Source organism: Lepisosteus oculatus, chromosome 21, assembly GCF_040954835.1.
Source record: "Lepisosteus oculatus isolate fLepOcu1 chromosome 21, fLepOcu1.hap2, whole genome shotgun sequence".
NCBI lineage: Eukaryota > Metazoa > Chordata > Actinopteri > Semionotiformes > Lepisosteidae > Lepisosteus > Lepisosteus oculatus.
The window spans coordinates 14,699,303-14,722,880 of NC_090716.1; the positions used below are offsets into that span (position 1 = coordinate 14,699,303).

The window sequence follows — 23,578 nt, forward strand, 5'->3', positions numbered from 1 at the left end:
ATTTGTGATGCTAAGCGCTGGATTGTGCTCCAAGCACAGTTGAGGACAAGTGAAAACAAGCTCCCTCCTCCGCCTTTTTTCTCCCCCCAAACTGTTGGTTGCTTATAGTGTGTATTGCACAGTTGCGTAATTGCATTCTAGAACTGAGTCGGATCAAATGTGGCTTATAGTGTGTATTGCGCAGTTGCGCAATTGTATTCTGGAACTGAGTCGGATCAAATGTGGCTTCTAGTGTGAATTGCACAGTTGCGCAATTGCGTTCCGGAACAGAATTGGATTAAATGTGTCTTATAGTGTGAATTGCACAGTTGCGCAATTGCGTTCCGGAACTGAGCTGGATCAAATGTAGCTTATAGTGTGAATTGCACAGTTGCGCAATTGTGTTCCGGAACTGAGGCGGATTAAATGTGGCTTGTAGTGTGAATTGCACAGTTGCGCAATTGTGTTCCGGAACTGAGGTGGATTAAATGTGGCTTCTAGTGTGAATTGCACAGTTGCGCAATTGCGTTCCGGAACTGAGCTGGATCAAATGTGGCTTCTAGTGTGAATTGCACAGTTGCGCAATTGAGTTCCGGAACTGAGTGGGATCAAATGTGGCTTATAGTGTGAATTGCACAGTTGCGCAATTGCATTCCGGAACTGAGCTGGATCAAATGTGGCATATAGTGTGAATTGCACAGTTGCGCAATTGCGTTCCGGAACTGAGCTGGATTAAATGTGGCTTGTAGTGTGAACTGCACAGTTGCGCAATTGCGTTCCGGAACTGAGCTGGATCAAATGTGGCTTCTAGTGTGAATTGCACAGTTGCGCAATTGCGTTCCGGAACAGAGTTGGATCAAATGTGGCTTCTAGTGTGAATTGCACAGTTGCGCAATTGCGTTCTGGAAATGAGGCGGATCAAATGTGGCTTATAGTGTGAATTGCAAAGTTGCGCAATTGCGTTCCGGAACTTAGCTGGATCAAATGTGGCTTCAAGTGTGAATTGCACAGTTGCACAATTTCCAAGAGCTCTTTTCAGTGGATTCAGTGGATGCACACAGACTGTTGGTGGCTAATAGTGTGTATTGCGCAGCTGTATTCCAGAACTGAGTCAGATCAAATGTTCCAAGAAATCAATTTCATCTGGGTAAATTCTCACAATCCTCTCATTTAACATGCAACTAGATGTTTAACTGCAATATACATTTAATGCTTCTTGGAAACAGGGTTCCCCCTTGGTGGGGGACGCATCACACATGAAGGGCCAGTAAACAAAGGCATATAAATTGAGCATCAGATTATTTTGCTAAAATTTAAGAGAAGTTACTCTTACCTTAAAATAGAAGTGACCACAGAGGTCTGGGTCACGAAGTGGATGAGCAGTGGACTGCTTTAATCCAAGATGATACAAAGGCATAGGATCAAGTCTCTCCAAAGGAGGTCCCTTCAGATCACTAAAAAGAAGTGAGGAGAGTGAGGAGTTAACTTTGTATGAGCTAGGCTTTCCTTGGCCACCACATAGACAGGTCTGAATAAAACTGTTTTTCTTGAATTAATCCACTCCTCAGATAAATGCATGCCAAGTGCGTTGTCTGACAGCAGAAGACCCTTTGCATCTCTGCATATTGTGAATGCCAAGTTTCCATTCTTAACGAAAGGCAATGGGTATCGTTTTGAACCCACAGTTTTAAGATTGAACCCAATATTAGTAAGTAAAGTTTTCTCTTGGGCATCTTCGTTGCTTTACAGTAATTTATATAGAAAAACTAATGTCACTGGACATTTTCTCTGCAAATTCACTGTGCCTTTTTTTTTAAGAAAACAACCATGAGTTATTAGTTTGTCTGCTTGTTAGGCAAAAATCTAAAGACGAAATGTTGCCTACTTTTGGAACCATGCCGCCATGTCCTTGATCAGTAACAGCATTAAGTCGCTAAGCTATTTCTATGGCAACAACACACTCAAAACACAAATAAAAATGTAATTTATACTGGAAAAAAGTGACAGATATAAATAGGAAATTTCTTAAATTGTCTGTCTCCATATTTCAGAGACCCCCCAAAATTTCACAAAATGGTCTCTTTAGGGGAGCTTGTGCCTTGCTCAGCTAAGCTCCCCTGTAATTTGCACCGTGCTTGGAACCCAAACCCTACTTTGACCTGAAATACACCCTCATTCTAACACCATTTTACAGCCTTTTTCAGCTGACTGACAATTTGACTAGATAAGATACATTATCGGAGAACATACACTACCAAGAGCATTTTTCAGTGGATTTGATTGTTTTTGAATTTTTGTGATTTGGGGAACATTCTCACAGAACAGTAGACTGGAGTGCTTCAGCAACAGATTGTAAGATTGCTCTGCTGAAACCCCAGCTAGGGTTAGGGTAAGCATTTCCATACTAGACATCTGTGATGCTCAGAAGTGACCACAGAGGTCTGGGCTCAGCTGTCAGCTGTGTAAGCCAAAGCCGTAAGAAAAGAAACATTTTAGGTAGGTTTCATAGCTAGAAACAGTAACATACAATCAGGTTGCACACAAAACTAATAATCCTAATGCAGGTGTCAAAAACTTTAAGACAAGTGAAAATTTGTCCCCTTCTACAATTCCCCAATCAATTTTATTTAACTTTGAAACTTTGTAAATAGATATTCAGCTTCTTCCTGCCATGACTTGAGTGCCCATGTGGGAATCCCTCAATTAAAAGTAAAAATTGGAATTCGATTTTTATAAATATAAAGCAATAAAAATGCAGTACTAATTATAAGTCTCTGTGCTCGTCGAGCAACAGTTATTTATGTACAGTACATAATGTTTGTGACTTCTCATGAATATGTATGCTTTGTTTGTTATTTTCATTGTGCACTCAAACACACTAGCACTGTTATCATTCCTACTCAACTGCTGATAAACTATTAAACTGGAGTATACTAGTTCATTTTCTTTTGTGAAATTTTGACATGTTTAATGTAGGCATTTACATTCAAAATGGGGAATTATATTCTATACCCCATCTAGAAGGATGGTACAATTGTCTAAATTATATGTACAGGAATAAGTTAACCTAACTGTCAGGGGCAGAAGATGTTCAACACTGCTGTAGGGGAACCTAAATTACTCTTAGATTTGGAGCTTCAAAATACATGAAGGAGTATTTAAATCAACAGCAATGAGTTTGTGTAATGATTCCATGTACAACCCTGATATGTGAAATTACCTCTAAATTTAAAATGTCTTTTAAATTAAAAAAAAACTCCTAAATTAAGCACACAGGCTGCTCAGTCACTACTTTCCCAATCAACTCTGAATGACTATTTTCTTTATTGAAAGGAAATCCATTTTACTGTATATATGACTGTACTTTGCTTAGTAAAAACAAGAAACATCAGTTAAATAGCAGACGTTATATATATATATTCATTCATACATACATCTTCATCCATGTAAGCAACCAGTGCAAATCAGGACACCAGTCCATTGCAGGACAGACACTTAGACACAAACACCAACATGCACACTGTCAATTCTTCCAGAAGGCAATTAACCTACTAGCACGTGTTTGGACTACGGGTGGAAACCAGAGCACCTGGAGAAACCCTGGCCAACACTGGGAGAGCATGCAATATCCACACAGATAGCACCCCACAGTCCCAGTGCAGCAAAGCCAACCACTGTGTCGCCATGCTGCTAGATGTCATATACAGCATACATTTGATTATATTAGTTAACAAAAATACCAGAACATAGCTGTCTAAATATCTAAACTTTCCCAATAATATAATAATGTAAAATTACAGAATGTTGTGATGTTCAGGGAGAGGTAACAAAACAGGTTGCCTCATTGTCAACTGATTGACATTAACTATTTAAAATGAAAGAGGTGATTTAAGGGGTTCCAATAGAGCCAGTGATTGAGCTGTGATTTTCTAGGGCCAACAGCAGCCATCTCTTTTCTAGTTTACATTACAAGTGACTTGAGAAGCAATAACTGGGAAAACAAAAGATAGTAGTGAAGCGAATCAAGCCAAACAAAAGCCAGAGAAAGACAAGCTGTCAATTTTAAACTAATGCTGTTTCACCATGGAGTAGACTGTGCTGTACTTGACTCTTCTATGCATGGCCTGGCTGCTGTTGTTAAGTGCTTTGGTATCTCTTGAGATGAGAAGAGGTGCATGAATGTAAGTTTGTTTTTAGAATTCCAGTTGTTCTACCCCACATTGGGCTCTTGCTTATCTATTTCCTGATTCAATGTATTCAATCACACTGTTAAGTGTGCAATCCTGTTGTTTTTCAGTACACTGTTACCTATTTGTGTACGACATATGCAATACATTTTATTAAACTGGCTCTCTTGATGTGCGACCGTAGAAAATGTCTCAATTTCGCCAGATAGCTTTTTTGTTTGTTTTGTGGACTTATCAAATAGAGCAGGTTAATGCTCAGTTTTATTAGTAGAATAATTTGGCAAGGAAATACAGATGGTAAATTAAATGCTCTCTGCATTATATGAAATATGGAGTGTCCATTGTGCTCTTCATTTAGTGACACATTGAGCGAGCACAACTGCAATACTGGCTCTTTACACACAGTATTGTCTGAAAACAAATCCAAGAATTATTTTTGTATCTGTGGAGAGGAAATGAAAATTGTGTAACTATGTTATGACTCAGGATTCCTTGTAGGCAGAAAGACAGTGTATCAATGCCCATCACCCCGTTACTTCTGCATTAATAGGAGCTGTCAAACCCTTTCTGATTTATTGGGGTTGGAGACAGACAAACCACATTGCATGTCGACTCAAAAGGGAGATAAGCCCTTAAATTACAATGCAGTGCCAGCGAAGGAGAGACATGCTATCATATACCTTAATACACTTACAGAGAGGTTTTTATCATACCCTTTAGAAAAGGCCACTTCATCAGCAAACTCTTAAACTGGTATCTTGGTAAAAATTGAAAACAAAACATCAGGGATGTTAACTGTAAAAACTTTAATATAGAAGATTGTTAAATTTAAGGGCATTTTCTTTATTTGCATCACTGGCAATATGTCACTTGAGTTTATGAGCAACAGGTAACTAAAAAATAAACTAAAATGTGAGTTTAACAAAATCTTCATCACCTCTAAAGGTTCCCTGAACACAAGTTCCCGAAAACAGAACTAAAGCAGTAGAAACACTGTTACTATTACACAAGATTAGGGCCCTGGGCTTAATTCCCACAGTGCTATCTGCACAGGGCTTGTACGGTGTGCTCTCCCCATGATTGCATGGGTCTCTTTCATGTGCTCTGGTTTCCTCCCACAGTCCATCTCTTTACTTTGAAATGCAGCTTTAATTTGATTTATTGCCAAACCTAGATCTCCTCTAGAATTAAGAAGCCCCCCTACAGACAAGCATTTTCTTTACTCTGATAAAGGTTACATATTTTAAAATTACAATTTGTTCAATCATGTATTTACAGAAACCTAACTCTCCCCTACAATTGTTTTTTTTTAATTTGTAATATCTTCTGAGTATAAGTTCTGAGTATAGGGATTTGACTGATTTTCAGTATTGTCATGTTATGAAAGCAAGATATGTCATAATATTTAAATTACTGGGATCTGTAACCAAAAACATAACTGTACACAAAAGTGTGTATAGGTAACCTAATTGCTCAGTATGTATAAACAAGCATCATTATGAATTATTCATTTATGAGACATAAAATGCAGCCAAAGGACTCTCTGAAAACACTAGACTTTTTTATCAAACAGAAACAAAATGTGAATATTGCATTCTGCACATGTAGATCGTTTAGTTTAATTGGAAATGAATGGAAAGCACCTACAGAATTGTTGTCTGAAGTGAAAATTAGAATTTAAAACATTTTTGAGATTCTTTCCTTTGCAGTGAGCATTTCCTTTTTGACATGTATTCTGAAACATACTGTATTATTTTTGCTTGTGTAAGGTAACTTCATTCATATATTTTTATGCAGTATATCAAAAAAACAGTAGTGGAGAAATAGAAACTCCCTATACTCTCACAGACTTGAATGCTGTGTCTCCCTTGTTAAACCTTTCAAATTTAAAAAACTTACAGCTGTGTCATATAATTTGTACGGCATTGGTGAGTATTCTTTCCTGTTCTCATGGGGTTACAAAACTGTGCCATTGTAATCATGCAGGGAAAGAGAAAATACCTAGTTTGGGAGTTACCCCAGCTAGCTGTGCACTCATATTTGTAGTAGATTCCTTGGCCATATCTACATGTTTAACAGATGTTAAAAAGCTGTTTTACTGACAGGAAGCTTACAGACAATGTGATTTGTTTCAGTTTACTTGGGTTTTGATTGGAATAAATCTGCTTTCATTTTTTTTCTCTTGCTACATTTAGTAGTTTTCAGGTCCCTTGGGGAAAAAGACCTTATTGTTGATATTCATCTCAGATTACGTGAAAAATGTTCACAGCGACTTTTGAGTCGTATATGGAAATATGGTATAATGGGAGCATTGTGAAAAACGGGGAAAAAAAAACTCAAAGTGAAGCCATATGGAATTAAATAATGCAAAAAGGTCAAATCTATAAAAGAGCATGTCATTTGTCATTTGTTAACATATCATACAAATGAATGCTGAGCAGTATTCATAAACCATCACGTGTATACAGTATATTTCCTGAATATTAAGATTAATAGTGGAGACTATTAATCTCAATCTTCCAACACTGTCTTGTGAAATGTGTGCTTTGCATTAATACTAGAACAATCTATTTCTATGTACAGACCCAGTATCTAAAACTGGCAGTGTTTCTTCACATTATTGCCTTGTATGAATATTCCATCAAAGTAGAGGTTGGATATGTGGACTAGAGGGACTACAAATGAGTCAAAATCAACTGCCTAACAATACCTTTTGTACAAATATGTACCTATAAACATGGGTACGCAATTAGCGTAAACAATTAAAAAAACATTTCAGCTAGGTAATGTGTTTGTAGTGATTTATAGCAAACTATCACAAAAATATCCTGGTGTTCAATGCAATGACTTAAAACCCATCCTTCTGCTACAGGGGTTTAATGTTCCAAATGCCTTAAACAGGTGTTCGGAGACATTTGTGTGCCACTACATGTATAGGACCTTCAAGGTGTTTCCTTCAAAGTTTTTGTAATTTTATGTTCTTATTAATGTTTCTTTCCTGGTTCAAATAGCTTTTCATGTGGCTTTTCACAGAGTCTTTAGTGGTGACATTCTAAAAGTACAGAAGAACAATCGTTTTGGACACTGTGTAGAAAAATTTGTGATATCCTTTAGGACATTGCCTGCAGCTCATTTTCTGCTTTGTTTCCATTGGCTTTTAGACAGTTTTCCCAGAAGTTTTACCTTTATTTAGTATTATCAGTAGGTGTTGTGCCGATGGATAAGTCTTAACAGAAACCATATTACGGTTTCTCCTTGGCCACAGAAGAATTTCTATACAACAGTAAATAATGAAAAATACAAATATTACCAAGTAGTTGCACATGACACCACCCTGGATTTAAACCCTTATCTATAAGGCAGCTCTTGGCACCTGACCCACATAACGCAGACAAATTCCCTATTCCAACGGATCACAATTGATAATTCCCAATGTCTCCAGAGACGTCAATAATACAATCTCATCTTGTACAGAAACAGATCTTTAACGTGGGTAACTCTCAGTATTAATTAATGTACTAAGTTCTTAAAATTATTTTAAAATCATGACAAGATGTATTTTTATGCCCTAAGAGACCTAAGAATAAACTGTTTCAGTTCACCTACAGCAATACTGCTTAGAGTCAGGCTAAACTGCTCTGATTCTATTTGATTTGACATTTGTCTACATATGGTTTGATTGAACAATTAGATAATTATATATGAGAAAAACAGGGTGAGATTTCACTCCCCACATGTTCCTCAGATGTTAAAAATTAACATCCAAGATGAGGCATTATTCAAGAGATTAAATCTATAATTAAAAACAATGCACTTAGCCAATGTAACCCCTAAGGGTATTTAAATATACAACTGAATTCAAGATTTGTAGGCATTTGAGAGGTTCTTTCTACAAGTCAGGCCTTTCTATAAGGTCTCAAACAACCCATGCTGCAAAAAGTCTTTAAATTATAAATTGATGAATAAACATTTAAAGGTTAATATGCACACTAAGATGTCATTTGTCTAACTTACCCAAGTGATATTGTGAAACCAATTTAAAATGTTTTTAAAAAGGAAGGCTGATGTTTTGTCTTTTAAAACACTTACAGGTGTTTTCAGAGAACCACAATTAGCAATAATGTTGGACTACCTAATTTTTCAACTAACGAAGACTAGAAGTACAACTCATCTTTGCCTAAGTTCCCAGCCTTTACACATCTAAAACAACTGCAGTGTGGGCTGGAAATGTTATACAGTACGTATCATTTAGAGAAATAACATTTTATGTCATTCATGTTCATTTTTTAAATAAAAAACTCTTGGATAAAGTGCTTCTAGAAATTTAATTAGATGTTCAGCTTGTGATTTGGATTTAAAACAATTTGTGCAGCCTATTTCCCTCCCCCCAATTTTGAAAGCAAAACAATCTCGCGCAGTATCCCATCTTGCAATTGTATAAACATCTGCTGTTAAACCAAAATAAGGTTTGTACTATCTCCATACAACACTATCTCCATAAAACACAAAAGAAAGATTGTGATTTTTGAAAATTCCATCAGGGAAAACGTAAGAAAATGACATTTAAATACATCAATGTGTAATATTAGTTCTCATTCCAGTTTAATACTTCATAAAATGACCATTCCTATTTATAACCTGCCATAGTCCATTTCATGCTTGACATGTTACAAAATGCACCACCCCCTGGGTGCGGATGCAGAGGTTACAGACCCAGGAGCAAGCGCATCACAGTCCAGGAGTTTTCTGACACTGGTAACCTGCTCTACACCTGAGGCTCACTGCACATGCACAGAGCAAGACTGTCCGGGATACTGGCAGCTGCCCGGTGACTGCTGTGTGACTTCCCACTACAGCCAGGTGCTCTGTGAAACCTGCCTCCATGCCGTTTGGGGCAGAGCAGAGGCGTGGATAGTGGCCACTCTAGCTGGGACATCCCACTGGGATGCAGCAGGGTGACTTTAACATGACTATCTAACTATATACAGTATAGAGTACATTATATATATTATTTTATGGCATCACAAAATGTTAAATTGAATTAAAATCAGTCCAAGGAAAGCTAGAGACACACATTATGCTTCTGTCTTTTTTCTGAAGTTAAGAAGAATCATTTACTATTTTATATTGATAGGTTTTAGTGATTGCTGTTCCAGCTGTTATGAGCAAACTGCAACTTTAAGCCACCAGTGAGCTAGCATTTGTAAGCCTTACTTTCCTGGATTCTGCCAATCAAGTGAAGTTCATTTGCTTAACATGCAAATTTTGTTATATAGAGTTGATTAATTAAATCCCTTGGCTTCTGATGAAATGGTGCACATGGATTGTGAGCATGTGACGTCGAGATGCTATTCAAGTTTTTCGTGGAATTAGAAAAAACATTTGAATAATGGAATGTGTTTCCAATGCCCTGGAATCTTGAATTCTTGTTTTTATTTTAAAAAGAATAGCTGTCTTAATCTCTTAAGCCTCTTCTAATTAGATATAAAGAACTTATTTTTGTGATATCTACCTTACAAAAAGTATTGCAGAAGTTACTCCAACTAAATCATTGCTTCAGGTAGTTTAAAAAAAATAAACAAGATTTTCCAAAATGTACAATTTCCGAATTGTAGGTGTTTTAGATATCTTTGTTGTTACACATTGTGCTTAGGCGTCTGTTCACATTTGTGAATAGATATTATCCAATAGTGGAGAACAACAGCAATTTAATACTAATCATTATTTCAAGGGATACCATCATACAGACCTGTTTTTACCCTGATAACATAAAGATACCAGAGACTCATTAATACCACAACAGTTAAATATGTGAAGACATTACTAAGTTACCACTGAATCTGCATCTGCAAGCTCTTGTGTACTGTATCATTACAATCAATTAAACCCAATTTGCTTAACCTGCATATTTAAGAACAGATTAAATATACCCCTTGGCTTATTTCCATTATATAAAAATGGATTTCTTATGGTTTTAAAGCTGGGGAGAAGCAAAAGAGGAGTTGCGTTGTTGATTTACATAGATTTGATATAATTTTCTTTTCCTCCAATCTATAGGCACATGACACCAGCAGCAGATACTTCACCTTTAATCATTATCAAGACAGCTGTCTCTTCCTTTCTTGATATCCTTCAGTTTGTGTGGTGAGAGCAAATAGTGTTATTCATAAAAATTGCCATCTGCTTTCCCATGAAGACTGCAATTATCTCATTGTTCTTTTTCCAGTTCCTAAAATAGGGTTTACTGGTGTGTTAGTAGTTTGGTGAAAATAAAATAGTCTTGTCATTGGGAAACATTTAACGTTGTTTATTCATTCTATTTTCATTTGATTGATGGGTTAGTGTGTGATCATGTGGAATGCTGAAGTGATTTAGTGCAACCTAAAGCATTCATGTACAGTACAATAGTCACTATTACCTCTACTAATATTTTACAAATAAGAAAAAAACAGTAACCGTGATCTGGGAATATTGTTTCTCAATAACCCTCATTTACTGGATGATATGATCTGAAATGTTCCCTTTCCCTGATCAGCATTGTTGGACTTTTACAAATAACCAAGGAAAATTATACATACAGTAATAATCTAGAGAGGCCAAGTCACTTTAGGTTTTATTGAAAAATAAATATCTGCGTAGAATATTTTCAGTAATTCCAATTCATAAATGTTTTGGAGTGTTTAAAAGTCTTAGGGACTACAATAAGCTATAATAATAACACTGATTATTTAACATAAGATAAAAGCTAAATTAAAAACTAATGGACCATGTGACCCTGAATTTGCCAGTCCCTGGGGTAGAATATTGTACAGGCGCAAGCCTCTGGGCACAAGAGTGCAGACTGGGTTTCAGTGGACTTCTACTGGAATATAGTCATAATAGGATAATGCGAGTTCCATTCCAAATGTTCCATATTTACTTTAAATGCTTTTTCCTGAACTGTAGGTCAGTTGTAAATGTTACTGCACACAGGTTTGAAACGGTCTCACATTCTGTGGGATTTGGGGATGCCTCTTCATTTTCACAAATGGGATACGAGGAGTGGGAAGGGAACTATAACACTATCCAGTAGTCTGAGAAGGAACCTGGGAAACAAATCAGTACTGAATGTATGCTGTGCACCAGTACTAGACTAAGCTGGGAGCTACAGCTGGGCATTGCAAATAAAGAGTCAATTCAGCCTCAGGAACCCACCTGAACCCTTGTAAGTGCTACAGTCTCATCAATAATATTCACAAGACAACCTATAGTTCAGCATTCTTTTGCCATTGGTATTCAGAGTCCTGCATTTAACCATTTACAAGTTTCACACTAAACAATGTTTAGACTTTCTTTGATTTGGGATTGAGAGAAAGGAGAAGCTTGTGCACAACTGTTACCCTGAGCCTCCCTGGGGGTCACCCGTCAGATATGATGCAATTTAAAACCAAACTTACAGTGTAAATCACGCAATTTTTATAAAAACATTAACCTGATGACCTTTATTGCGGATTCATTTGGAAATATGAATATTGATTTTATTTAATGAAGTTCCGTGTTTAGCATGGTGTTAGGTTAGAAACTATGATAAGACCACAATTTCTTTTTACCAAACAAAAAGAACTTGGAAGTAACATTACAGTAAATATTATATGCCTCCGGACCCCATTTAAGCTGTAATGTGACATATTCCCCTACATTGTGTCATGCCAATTAAGTATAATCAACATTATGCATAGCAGTTACCCTCACAGTAGACTTGAACCATAATGAAATGAATACCAATAAACCTTGAGAGCAAGTTCGGCTGTAGGCTATTCTTTCCTAAAGCAACTGGCTACAAATTCAATCAAATGCATACAAGTTCAGCTGTAAGATGTTCTTCCCAACAGTAACTGGGTTTACAAATTCAATTAATCTCATGCCCTGCTGAGACTTTGTATTTGGACAAAAGCTCTGTTGTCAGAGAATTATGTATTTTCCTCTCCTTTCCCACTGCTACAAAAAACCATGACTTTTACAACATTAACTGTAATTGATGGAAAGACCTTTTTTGGCAAGGTAAATTACCATATTACACATTTAATAAATTGTGTAAAATCATTAGTGAATGCTTCTATTTTGTCATGTTTTAAGGAATGTTGATTAAAAGTAAAATATAGCTCCTAATATGCTGTAGCAAAAACAACTTTTCAATTGTTAAATCACTTTGTATTATTTAAATTGCAAACTGTTTGATAACTTGTATACTATACTGGATGCTTCATATAGTATCATACATATGAAAAGTACAGGTTCATTCCACACTGAAAATAAAGACAATTATGTTTATGCTGTTTAGCCTTCATTAGCTTTAACAGGTCTGCTTAACAAAAAGTTCAAAGTTTTTTTTTCTTTTCAGTGTAGAATCAAACTTTGACTTGTTCCTTTGCAGCCAACAAAGGCTGATGGGAAAAAAATGTGGGGTTTAAACCTAAAGAAATGACCATCAATAGATGTGTACTTAGACTTCAGAATAATGCAGAGGCCAGATTTGGAAAAACATTGCATCTAGGTATTGTATGTGACAGCAAATTAGACAGTTGTTCTGTCTTGATTTTGGGTGGGGTTTATATCTGACCATATACACTTTAAAATAACTATATATGACAGGTCCACTGCAATGTATTATCTTCATGATTACTTCTGCATGTTGAGCCCATTCTAGTTCAGTTTTGTAATCCTCGAATGTCTGTCACCCCCCCCCATCCTCACACCTTTTTCATAACAATACAATTGTTGGCTATCTTTAGATACACATACAAACTAACTGAAGAGGCCATGCTTTAAAGAATATTTATCTTTCATATGCTTGCTTTAATGTCACCAAATCCAGAACTTTTATCACAAATTATTACCTTTGAGGAGACACAATGCACTAGTTACCCGTATTAAGTGAAGCTGAAGAGCCCTTTGAATTATCTTGAGACACTCACTATCCCTTCACTGCGGCAGCCTGCTGCTCACAGTGCAACTAGGAACTCAAGACTGACACGGCAGGTGCTGAAGCCACGTAACCCCTCTTGTGAAGCTGATCCTCAAAGTACCACAGACAGGCACTGGGCCCCATCCCTTTAAATGGATCACCTATTGGACAGGAGGCTTTTAATCCCCCTGCTCTGTGGCTTGACCATGTCTCAGCTACGGTCCATCCCCCCCATCAGGAGTCATATTTGTAATGATTTCTACTAGCCAGAATTATGTAACTATTTCCGATTTCAAAGTTTCATAAAACAGCTATCGCACAGACAGGCTTTAAAAGAGATCAAAACATACATGCTCACATGATGCACATTATACAATTATTTTGGTTTAATTTAACCAACAGCAAAGCATTGTATGCAAATAAACTCTATGGCGTATCTCTATGGTGTCATAACTTATCACGGATTTATGAGGAATTTGACCACCGAGCTTTCACATCTCAGTGATCAATAAAGTATTTCTAACCCTGAAAGACTGGCTTCCTTTCCTTCTGAGCTCTAGGTTTTTAATCAAAGTCTTAAATATGATTTTGAACCTGAAATAAATTTTCTCTCTTAAGCTTTTAGACATTTCAGACTAACTGTTCAATTTTTACAACCCTGAAATTAGAAATGTTTAGCAAATTACTCTTTAGCTGAGATGTAATCAAAGGAAACAGACATTCCACACAGCTAAACTTAAAAAAAAAACATTTTCTTAAAACCATGCACTTATCACACTAATCTGGCAGCATCTCTGCCAAGGCTGTGCAATGGAATGAGCTTAGAGAATGAGGAAAGACATTGCAAAACCATACATTCCCTGTAAGTGATTAGAACAAAGTACAAAAAACACACTAACACTGCTAAAACTGAGAGAATTCTCAAAGTGCAGGTACAATCTTTGACAAGGGAGCAGTAAAGCTTACAGGAAAAGCTAATCAAAATATGTCCTGAATTGTACTTTGACACAATTACAATATGTGATCCTTAAAAAATTGAGGTGTCAGGGCATGTGGGCATATGTTTAAATTAACCTGATAAAATAGACAGTTCCAGGCTTTTCTAAGGAAAATACCCCCCAGGAGTTTGCAGACTCTAGACACAGAATAGATCACACCAGGCTAGATTGCTTGGAGGTGTTCTCCTGCAGTGTAGATTGAAGTCTCTGGGCAGCTTAAACAGCAACCTACTATGTGATCACACCTCTTTTCCCATGATTGACAATTTTATTTCTGATATTGTTCATGCCACTGTGACAATAGTATATGGAGTCTTTTTTTGAACAGACACAGCTGTGTTCAGCTTAATAATGATAGAATACAGGCCTGTATTTGGTTGCCACGCTGGTTGTGATTGAATGTTGCCCGTGTTAATGAGTGGCCTTTCCATTACAGAGCTAGCTCCGTTACATTTCCTGGCGATTGAGAACTTTACAAAGTTGAGTTTGCCTTCTCTCTGCTCAATTTCTTCTCGTTAGGAAAAAGCCAACAAGGAAACACAATAGTGCTGAATTTGGCAGATCTAATGGCTTCCCCCCCCACCTTCCGAATGGAAAGCTTTGAATTTCCTGGTTCAAAGAATACCTGTAATGAGCTGTGCACATCGAGAAACCAAATTATTCTGATAAGCAAAGGGCAGAATAGTGAAAATGAACATTAATTAGGTACTCCACTGGGTGCTACTAATTGAAAAACCGATCTATTCTACTGCATTCCATTCTGATGCCTGTTGCTAAGCTATTAATGAGTGTACATTGTCCCAGTGAAAATAATGCAACATTTTTGCAAGTCTGTTATACCTTCATTCCATTGCGGCCCATTGTTTATAGGACAGCTTGAATTCTGTCCAAACCTTATAGACTGGTAACCCCCACATACGGTCCACTACAAATGTAACTTGTTATATACACTCCTTTTCCAGGCTGAGGCTGATCTAGCATTCTCCAATAATCGAGCTATATATACACTGTAGTGCACTTTTGTCCTGTCATTCATTACATCACTCAGCATTGATCATCCTATGTTGTAAATATGTGAAATAACCTTCAGATATAGCCATAACCTACAACTACATCTTTTATTAATATCTTTTAAACAAATAAAATAAAAACTCCACGGGAAGGCAGCTTGTGTTACAATTTAACAGTTTAACATTAAATGTACAACATTATCTGTATTTTTGGTGTCATTTGAAAGTTCTTCCCATCCCGTCACAAAACACACGGAAAAAACTAGAGACAAAGGGGAACTGATTGTTTTGCAATGTTGAGGATGACCGTGGTTCACAAGCTAGGTGCAGTAACTTCTATAAATGTGTAATTATGATGGTCTGAACCTCTTGGAACAATTAGAAACTGTAACAGTAAATTGCAAGAGTACTGTATAACAATTGAGCACACAAAAAGGCAGATTCAAAGGATACAACTCATTTTTTTTCTTACAAATAAATGTGCAAAATAACCAATACAAAGGAAAACATATACAGTGGTGTGAAAGAGTACACCCCATGAAAAGGATTCTTTTTTTACATTTTTAGTCAAAAGGATATTTGATCATTTCAACAATACTGATAGATAAAGGTGATCTAATTTTAAAATATAACATTGAAAAATCCCATTTTGCACTCATTTGTTCTATTTAAATCAATAGAACATCCAATTTCCTTGTGTGAAAAAAGTTAGTACACCCCTACCTTTATCACTGCCTAAAATCAGAATCAGGTACACCAAAACAGGTGCAAATGATTAGATAATCATTAGAGTAACTTAGACCTTGCAACAAGACAATGACCCAAAACACTTAACATCACAGTTGAAGGTGTTCTGTAAGGAAGAGTGGGCAAAAATTTATCCAAGTCGATGTAGGAGACTGATAGACAATTACAAGAAATTAAAAAAAAAAGTGATTTCTGCTAAAGGGGGCAACACCAGTTGCTGAAGCTAGGGTGTGGGTGACTTATTTTCCCAACGGTAGACAATTGCATTTCTGACTGAATTTTGTTGAATAAATGATTAAAAATAATCATTTTTATTTGTTAAATCAGATCACCTTTATCTATTAATACTGTTGAAATGAAGATCAAATACACACACATGCAAATATGTTGAAAAACACCTTTTAATGGGGTACTTTCTCACAGCACTGTACACTGGATAACCATGGCTTTAGCTACTTTGCTGAATGCCCAACATTATTCAGTGCTGTCAACAAAGTCCAAGTGTATTGTTTTTTGATCAGGAAAAATGAATCAGGTGAGAGAAGGTCTTAGGAAGAATTCTGTTTTGCATAGAGTTTCAATTGCTTTACCTACAGTATGTTTCATTAAGGTTGAGTTTTTGGTCCTTTAGGATGCCAGGTGTTCAGGAGGTCAAGAAAGCAGACATTCCCAACACTTTGTAATTCAAGAACTCACAACACCTACTCAGCCATGTTGTCATTAGGTGTAGTGATACTACCAGAGTCTTAGAGATGCAGATACTGAGGTGCCAAGGTAAACAGTTCCTCACTGATAGTTTCAGATTGTACCCAGTTTACGATGCCCTTGTTTCTGTCTGAAATCCTGCTCAACCTGCTTTTCAAATTAACAAAAGTAATGATATTTCAAAATCATTAAAATTGTACCGGATTTAAAACTGGATTGCAAAAGCAACACAGATTATGAAAATGTACAACTTCACAGACAATATTGCTAGTATTTTTCTTAACATAGGCATCAGATATTTAACGACTTAATATCCCTAAAAAATATCAGCATGGCAAAGCGGTCTTGGGTTCTGTTAGATTTTTCATCTCCTTGGAAGACAGGTTCTAATCTCACACTTCAGTATCTTTCTACCTTTAGGTGCCACACATAGCACACCAGTGATTTATATTTCAACTGTGCAACACAGGGTTCTTATTCAGTTTAAATGTGTATTTAAAAAAATTGTAAAACTAGATTAAGGGAATTTGATAGCTATAAAAAGTAAATCAAAGCTGATATAGACTGTGCTGCTGAACCAGAGGTTACAAATACAGAAACACAAGTTAAGGGTCAGAACGACTGCTAAATAAGTAAGAACAGATAAAGATTATACAGTAGAATTCACATCTACAAATTTTACAGCAGAACAGTGCAGATAAATTTCAATAAATTCCTACCCAATTAGGACTTTTGTTCTCTCCTGTATAGATATGTTAGTGCTCTATCTTCAAAAGATGTATTGTGCATCTCTTAAGGGGGAACTTTTCTTTGTAACCCTCACGTGCTCTGCTTCCATGATATTATTTGAAATAACCACATTTTTCACATAAATCTGTCAGTTCATTTCAGACTGGAAATGAGCAAAGGGTTCCATGTCATTTTGTCATTTTTTCCTCAAATGCAAAGTCATACAAATTGGGTTTCTATTCCATATAGAAGTCAGAATGCCCTCAGGAGATGTAGAACCATTCCCAAACCTCCTTTTAAACTTAATAGGAATTTTTCTGCTCCAGATATGTGCCAGTGGTGAGCACAAGGCTTCTTGGAACTCACAGGCAAACATCAGCAACAGCACGTTACATGTTAGTGAGAATGAACAACAGATAAGAGTTTCAGATGCTAGCAAAAATTTCCTTCTCAAACCCAGCATAAGCACATTTGAGTCTCAGTTTTAGGTTTATAACTATTTAGAAGGAGAAAAAATAAATATTGATTCAATTTAACTTTATTACATGGGTATTATATGGGTATATTACAGTATGCGATACATAGTTAATATGGTTAAACTAAGATAAACTAAGACTAAACAAAACCACTTTAAAATGTTTTATAATGGTGATTTGTACTTCTGACAGGGAGCGCTACAGGAGATCATTTTTGCCTTCTAAAATAAGACTGTACAATGCATCCACTTTGTGTCTGGGCAGGGGCAACATTGACATTGACCTGTTTTTGGACTGAACAGAAAACTGTCTGCTACATCTGGCTTTCCCGTTTACAACTGTTTTTGTGCAATATATGCCAGGGACTTGTGCAATAAATTTATACTTATATTGTGCAATACAATGTTTTATGTACTGTTCTGGTTTGTTCTTTGTATGTTCTGGACTGTAACTCTTCTTAGTGCACTTGTATTGTATTATTATTGTATCATTCGTTACACTGTTTTGTGTTGACTGTCAAGCTGCTGTTGCACTGCAATTTCCCTCATAGGATTAATAAAGTATCTATCTAAATATCAAAGATGACAAACTATTGCAGTTACTATTCTATTTGATACTAAGACATTTGGAACAAGTTAATTTACTGCCATAGTTGGGTTTTGAAATTTGTGGTAATCATTTTTATACATATAGAAATATGATTTGCTTCTCAACATCTGAAGGTAAAGATTGCTTTGCCCTACATTGTGACCTGACCTTCAGGTGGTATTACTACAGTGGTAGTAACAAACGCTTACAGCCATCTTCAGTACTTATGACTTCACCTCCTAATGAAGACTTACTGATCAATAACAGCCCTCTATTTACAACTTTTCATACAGAGCAAATGAGACAGAACCAAACCAACATACTGTACCTGTGACCTCCAATTCCCCAAGAATATTGCTTGTAACCAGTCCCTTAAAATAACTAAAGGGGTAGTCAATATAGAACTCCATTCTGACCATTGAGATAACAAGAGGAAACGAATTGCTTTTTACAGTTATACTGCTGTTCCATTCAAATGTAACACAAGTACTGTATGTTTTTATCTAGCAAGGTCTACTTGAATCTGGGCCTTCATCAGATTGTTGTAATGAAAGTGTTACACCACTGCTATCCTGTTTTATCATTTTCCATTTCAATTTAAATACAATTAGAATATTGAACTCCAAAACATCTTTTATACCAACATGATTTGAAGTACCACAGTAAGCACCAAAATATTTTGACTAGAAATGCAAGGACTGATGTTTTGTAGTTTGTCTATAAATACTGTTGGGAAGGTATGTTCTGTGACACAGGTATGGCCATATCTAGTTTAGGCCTTTGAGCAGAATGTGGTGAGGTCACTGGTTAAAAGCCATTTACAGTTGCCTTGCAAAATAATAATAATAATTACTTACTTATATAGCGCTTTTCTGGACGCTTTTCAAAGTGCTTTTCAGGTAACGGGGATCTCCTCCACCGCCAATGTGCAGCATCCACCTGGTAATCAGAGGAAAGCAATCAAACTCTTGCACAATTATCACATATAATTGCTTTAAAACTTGCAGTTAGGATATTTTGCAAAAGCAATTATCTTTATAATAATTATTATATCTATATCCAAACAAAAAAAAGAAGTAAATATCTTAAAAGAAAAACGGAGAACACCGTTTATTGTGATAAATCTAAATTAATTCAGGTACACAGAATTACCTTAACAAGCCACACAATTAGTATAATAAGTGTCCTCTGTGGGCAGTAAGAGGCCCTTAATTCAGATTGAGAATTCCAAGCAAGGACTCAACCATAAATAGCGAGGAGTTTTTAAAAACACTCGGGGATAGGGTTGTATAAAGGCAGAGATCATGAGAAGGGAATAAAAACATTTAAATTTTGCTAAGCATAGACGCCTAAGCGTGTATTTTTGCTTTCAAAGGTATACGTATCGTTACCAAAACAACTTTTTGAATCGTTTCTCAAAATACTGCAAATGCAGTTGATATCCAATATTCCCCGAACACGGAGGAAAACATTAAGTGTGTTTTCACTTCAGTGAAACTGTTTTGTAACAAACCAATTAATAGTGTACTCTTGGCAGGCCTACATCACACAAACTGCACATCGGTTTAATTATATAATTTTTTACCAGCAAAAATCAAAATGGCATCACGTACTTTACTATACACAACAAAACAAGACAACCTGAGCTTTTCAGAACTTTGTTTCGTAATTCGATACATCGGCATAAAGCAAATTAACACCTTTTTGATAGTTAAACTTATCTGGCGTTAACGTTAAAAGAAGCAGGAAAAGATTTAGAATTTATCGGTCAGCAAAATACAAGCGCAAAAGCAAAAATTAGCTAAAATATATAAAAAGCATTTTACCTTACCTTGATAAAGTGCGTTCATCTGACTGCTTTCACTGCGAAACACCAGGAGTTTGGAAAAACAAAATGGCTGCTAGACGCCGATCCAGCGCTTTTAAATCTACCGGTAAAAAAAAAGCTAATTTAATAGGTTAAAATAGCTGTCACTCAGCGCATTCTGACCATACAAAACTAAAACCCTCCTCGCTATAGCAGGCAAGCGCAGTTTTTTTTTATTTTACTAAACTTTTTTATGATGAGCAACTGCAAGCCCATAAAAAAACAGTAATTTGCAAAAAAGTATAAAAACACATTTTTAAAACTGTAAACATTATAAGAAGCCTCTCCATGGCTGGCGGTATTGAAATACTACGGTATAAATGTCTTCTTTTCATTCTTTTATTTATTTTACATTTTTGGAAGGCTGAGAAAAGCTACTAAAGGCCTGACTTCATAAAATAACAAGCAGTGATGGGATGAATGGCCTGTTTCCATCATCAATTTTTTCTTAATGTTTTAAAAGTTTCACACTTTAACTATTATTCCAATAATAGTAGAGCAAAACCACACAGTGAATTAAGAAATCCTTTTCTTCCAGAGGTCTCTTTAGTCGTGATGCAGTTCTGGTGATAATAAAATATATATTTTTCATACTCAACTGAGAAGCTTAAATATACTGTAGAACAAAATCAGACAGCAGCAAGGTCATCCAAAAAATCAACAGATAGATCTGGCACTCAAATTGGTTCCAGTTGAAGTACTTTGCATTTAGATGCGCGTGATACATGACACCTTAGAAGGTCATCAGGTGTTATATTTATAATGCCTGTTACATGCTGCTGTGTTAAGAGGATGAAATAAGAAACTGAACTGTAGAGTAGGATTCAAAACTAACATAAGAAAGGTTACAAACCAGATGTGGTCATTTGGGCCCTCTAGCTCACATCATTACCAGTAGCTGAGAGATTTGAGAATCTAATCCATTTTTTTATTGAAATAAACCAAGTTATTAGCTTTGATAACAGTCAGTCCAAAATCTAACATTGTGAAAGGAAGTTCCTCCGGTCTCTGTTCCAAACTTACATTTCCATACCTTCCACTTCTGTTCTCTATCTTGTGTTAAACTGTTGATTGTGAAGAAATCCATTAGGCAGACTTTTTAATACTTTTGAGGATTTTGAAGAATCGGGTGTCATTGTAAATTTTTCAGTTCATTCCTTTCAAATGAAAAGTATGAGTTCAATCTTCCCTGATTGTGAACAATATTCTAAATGAGGTGGGGCAGGCCAAGCCAGAGAGGACTGAATTTACAGCTCACCAGCAACTGCAGGCCTCTATTACTGTAATTAGTCTCACTGATGGTGATATTAGTTAATGAATTAAACGATTGGTGAAGGGTTCAGAAGGCACATTCTAAAATGGTGGTATTAAAGTAATTTTGGTATAAAAAGGGACTTCAATTCCAAACCCAGGGTACTATCTGTATGGAGTTTGCATGTTTTCTCCGTGTTCAAGTCAGTTTCCCTTGTGTGCTCTGGCTTCTGCCCACAGCCCAAAGACATACTGGTAGGTCAACTGGCTTGTTGGAAAATTGGCCCTGGTGTGAGTTTGTGTGTTTGTGTCTGTGTGTGCCCTGTGATGGACTAGCATCCCATCCAGGGTGTATCCTGCCTCGTGCCCTTTTCTTGCTGGGATTGGTTCCTGTATTGGATAAGAGGGATGAAGGGATAGATGGGTGTAACCCCTGTCTTGAATGCCTGCTGAAAGAGTTTGGCTTATGTTCGATTGGAAAAAAAATCTCATTCACTTAAGTATAATTGGTAGAATGCTACTGGGCCCAGGAGATTTGCTTAAGTGCTTCTAATACCTGTTACAATTCTTCCTCTTACATGATAATACTATTTAATACTGACCTTACTCTTTGAGTAGCCTGGAGCATATTTCAATTACTTACTTGGTAAATACCTTAGTGAAATATTAATTTAATATATTACCCATTCCAATTTCATCATCTAAATTTTTCCCTTTATTACTCCTTGAACACTATGACCTTTTCATAACTATTACCCAAAGACATGTTGAGACCTTTGTATTCATCTACTGCAGGTTGCATTCCTGTGCCTAAGTAGTCTTTTTGATGTATAGTCCAACAGCTCACCCTTTTCCATCTTTCCTGTCTCTTCAGAATGCAGTCTATCCACTAATGCATTTCTCACTGTCACTCTGATTCTGTGATTCCAGTTAAATCATAACTACATGTTCACGGAGTAGTCTTTGTTTCTTGCTTTTCAATCCTGATGCTTTGAGCATTTAGGTATATATTTATCGAGAAAGGGAAGTAAAAAGAATCGAATATAAAAGATGGGATGTGTTTTTGAAAGAACTGATGTTATGCAATGTAGACAACTCTTATTCAATAAATAAAAGCATCAATTACTAAATTAACAATGTTGTCCAGTTGGTCACCTTTCATATGAACTCTTTCCTTTTTATGCAACAAAATTGTTTAAAATTGTTTCCACAGGTCCACTCTGTTTTTTTATTGTTTGTCAGTTACCTGTGAAGCATAACATACATTTTCACACATTCTGGTTCTTCTTAGCCCCCAACGCATACAGTATTTCAGTATCTAAGTTCATAGGGCATTTTATTTCTACGTCTTTTTTGCAACAACCATCCTTTAAACCTGGTTGTAGAGGGGTTGAGTTAGCATAACTTGTTTTGACCTTTTCCCTTTTTCTATTTCAATTTGGACTGAAGTAAAAATAAACCCTGGCATTGGTTTAGTTCGGTATTCTTGTACAGTGCTAGCTGATCATCTGAAATCTGTCTTTGTACTTTACAGCAGTTTCCTTCAACAGGCATGTCCTATTAATGCTTAGTTTTGTAGATTTGTCATGTGTTTTTTTATGTTATGATTTTTACCCTCAGTGTAAATCTTGTGTAGCTGATACAACATAAACAGAAATATGTTTTATTTTCTGATTGGGGGATTATTTTCTGAATGGATCAGCGTGTGTCTACCCTTCTCCGACAGGTGCGGGTAACCCGCTGAACCCCATGCATGATGGGGTTTGGTGATTGCAATTATTTCCCATGAACAAGGAACTCCCAGTAAGCGCAGGTCATAAGCTCGCATTGATTAAGTCCCTGCCCTTTGTACACACCGCCCGTCACTACTACCAATTGGATGATTTAGTGAGGTCCTCGGATCGGCCCTGCCGGGTCCCCCTATCTGGAAGGACCAAGGGAAGGAGCCCTCCCCCAGGCTGGGGTTGCCGATCGATCTGAAGGGTCTCTTCATGGAGAAAGGGGCGCCCCCCGCGCACCTGTGGGCCTGCCGAAGGGCCAACCTCCGAAGGGCTCCACCGGCGGGTATGCAGATGGGCCAGGGCCCAGTAAAAGCTA

At 36.6% G+C, this 23,578-nt stretch overlaps 1 protein-coding gene and 1 long non-coding RNA gene across 3 annotated transcripts in view; one reads left to right on the forward strand and one right to left on the reverse strand.

Annotated features, from left to right (window-relative positions):
• LOC107075809 (uncharacterized) overlaps positions 1 to 20,232 on the reverse strand; it is a 53,443-nt gene extending 33,211 nt beyond the window's left edge. The window contains exons 1-3 of the long non-coding RNA XR_001477327.2: positions 20,195 to 20,232; positions 19,221 to 19,302; positions 1,313 to 1,433 (exon numbers count right to left, since the gene is read on the reverse strand). This is a non-coding gene — a long non-coding RNA (uncharacterized lncRNA). The remainder of the gene's footprint in view (positions 1 to 1,312; positions 1,434 to 19,220; positions 19,303 to 20,194) is intronic.
• Positions 1 to 23,578, forward strand: part of LOC102682408 (leucine-rich repeat-containing protein 4C) — a 446,308-nt gene that overhangs the window by 85,368 nt on the left and 337,362 nt on the right. The window lies entirely within an intron of this gene.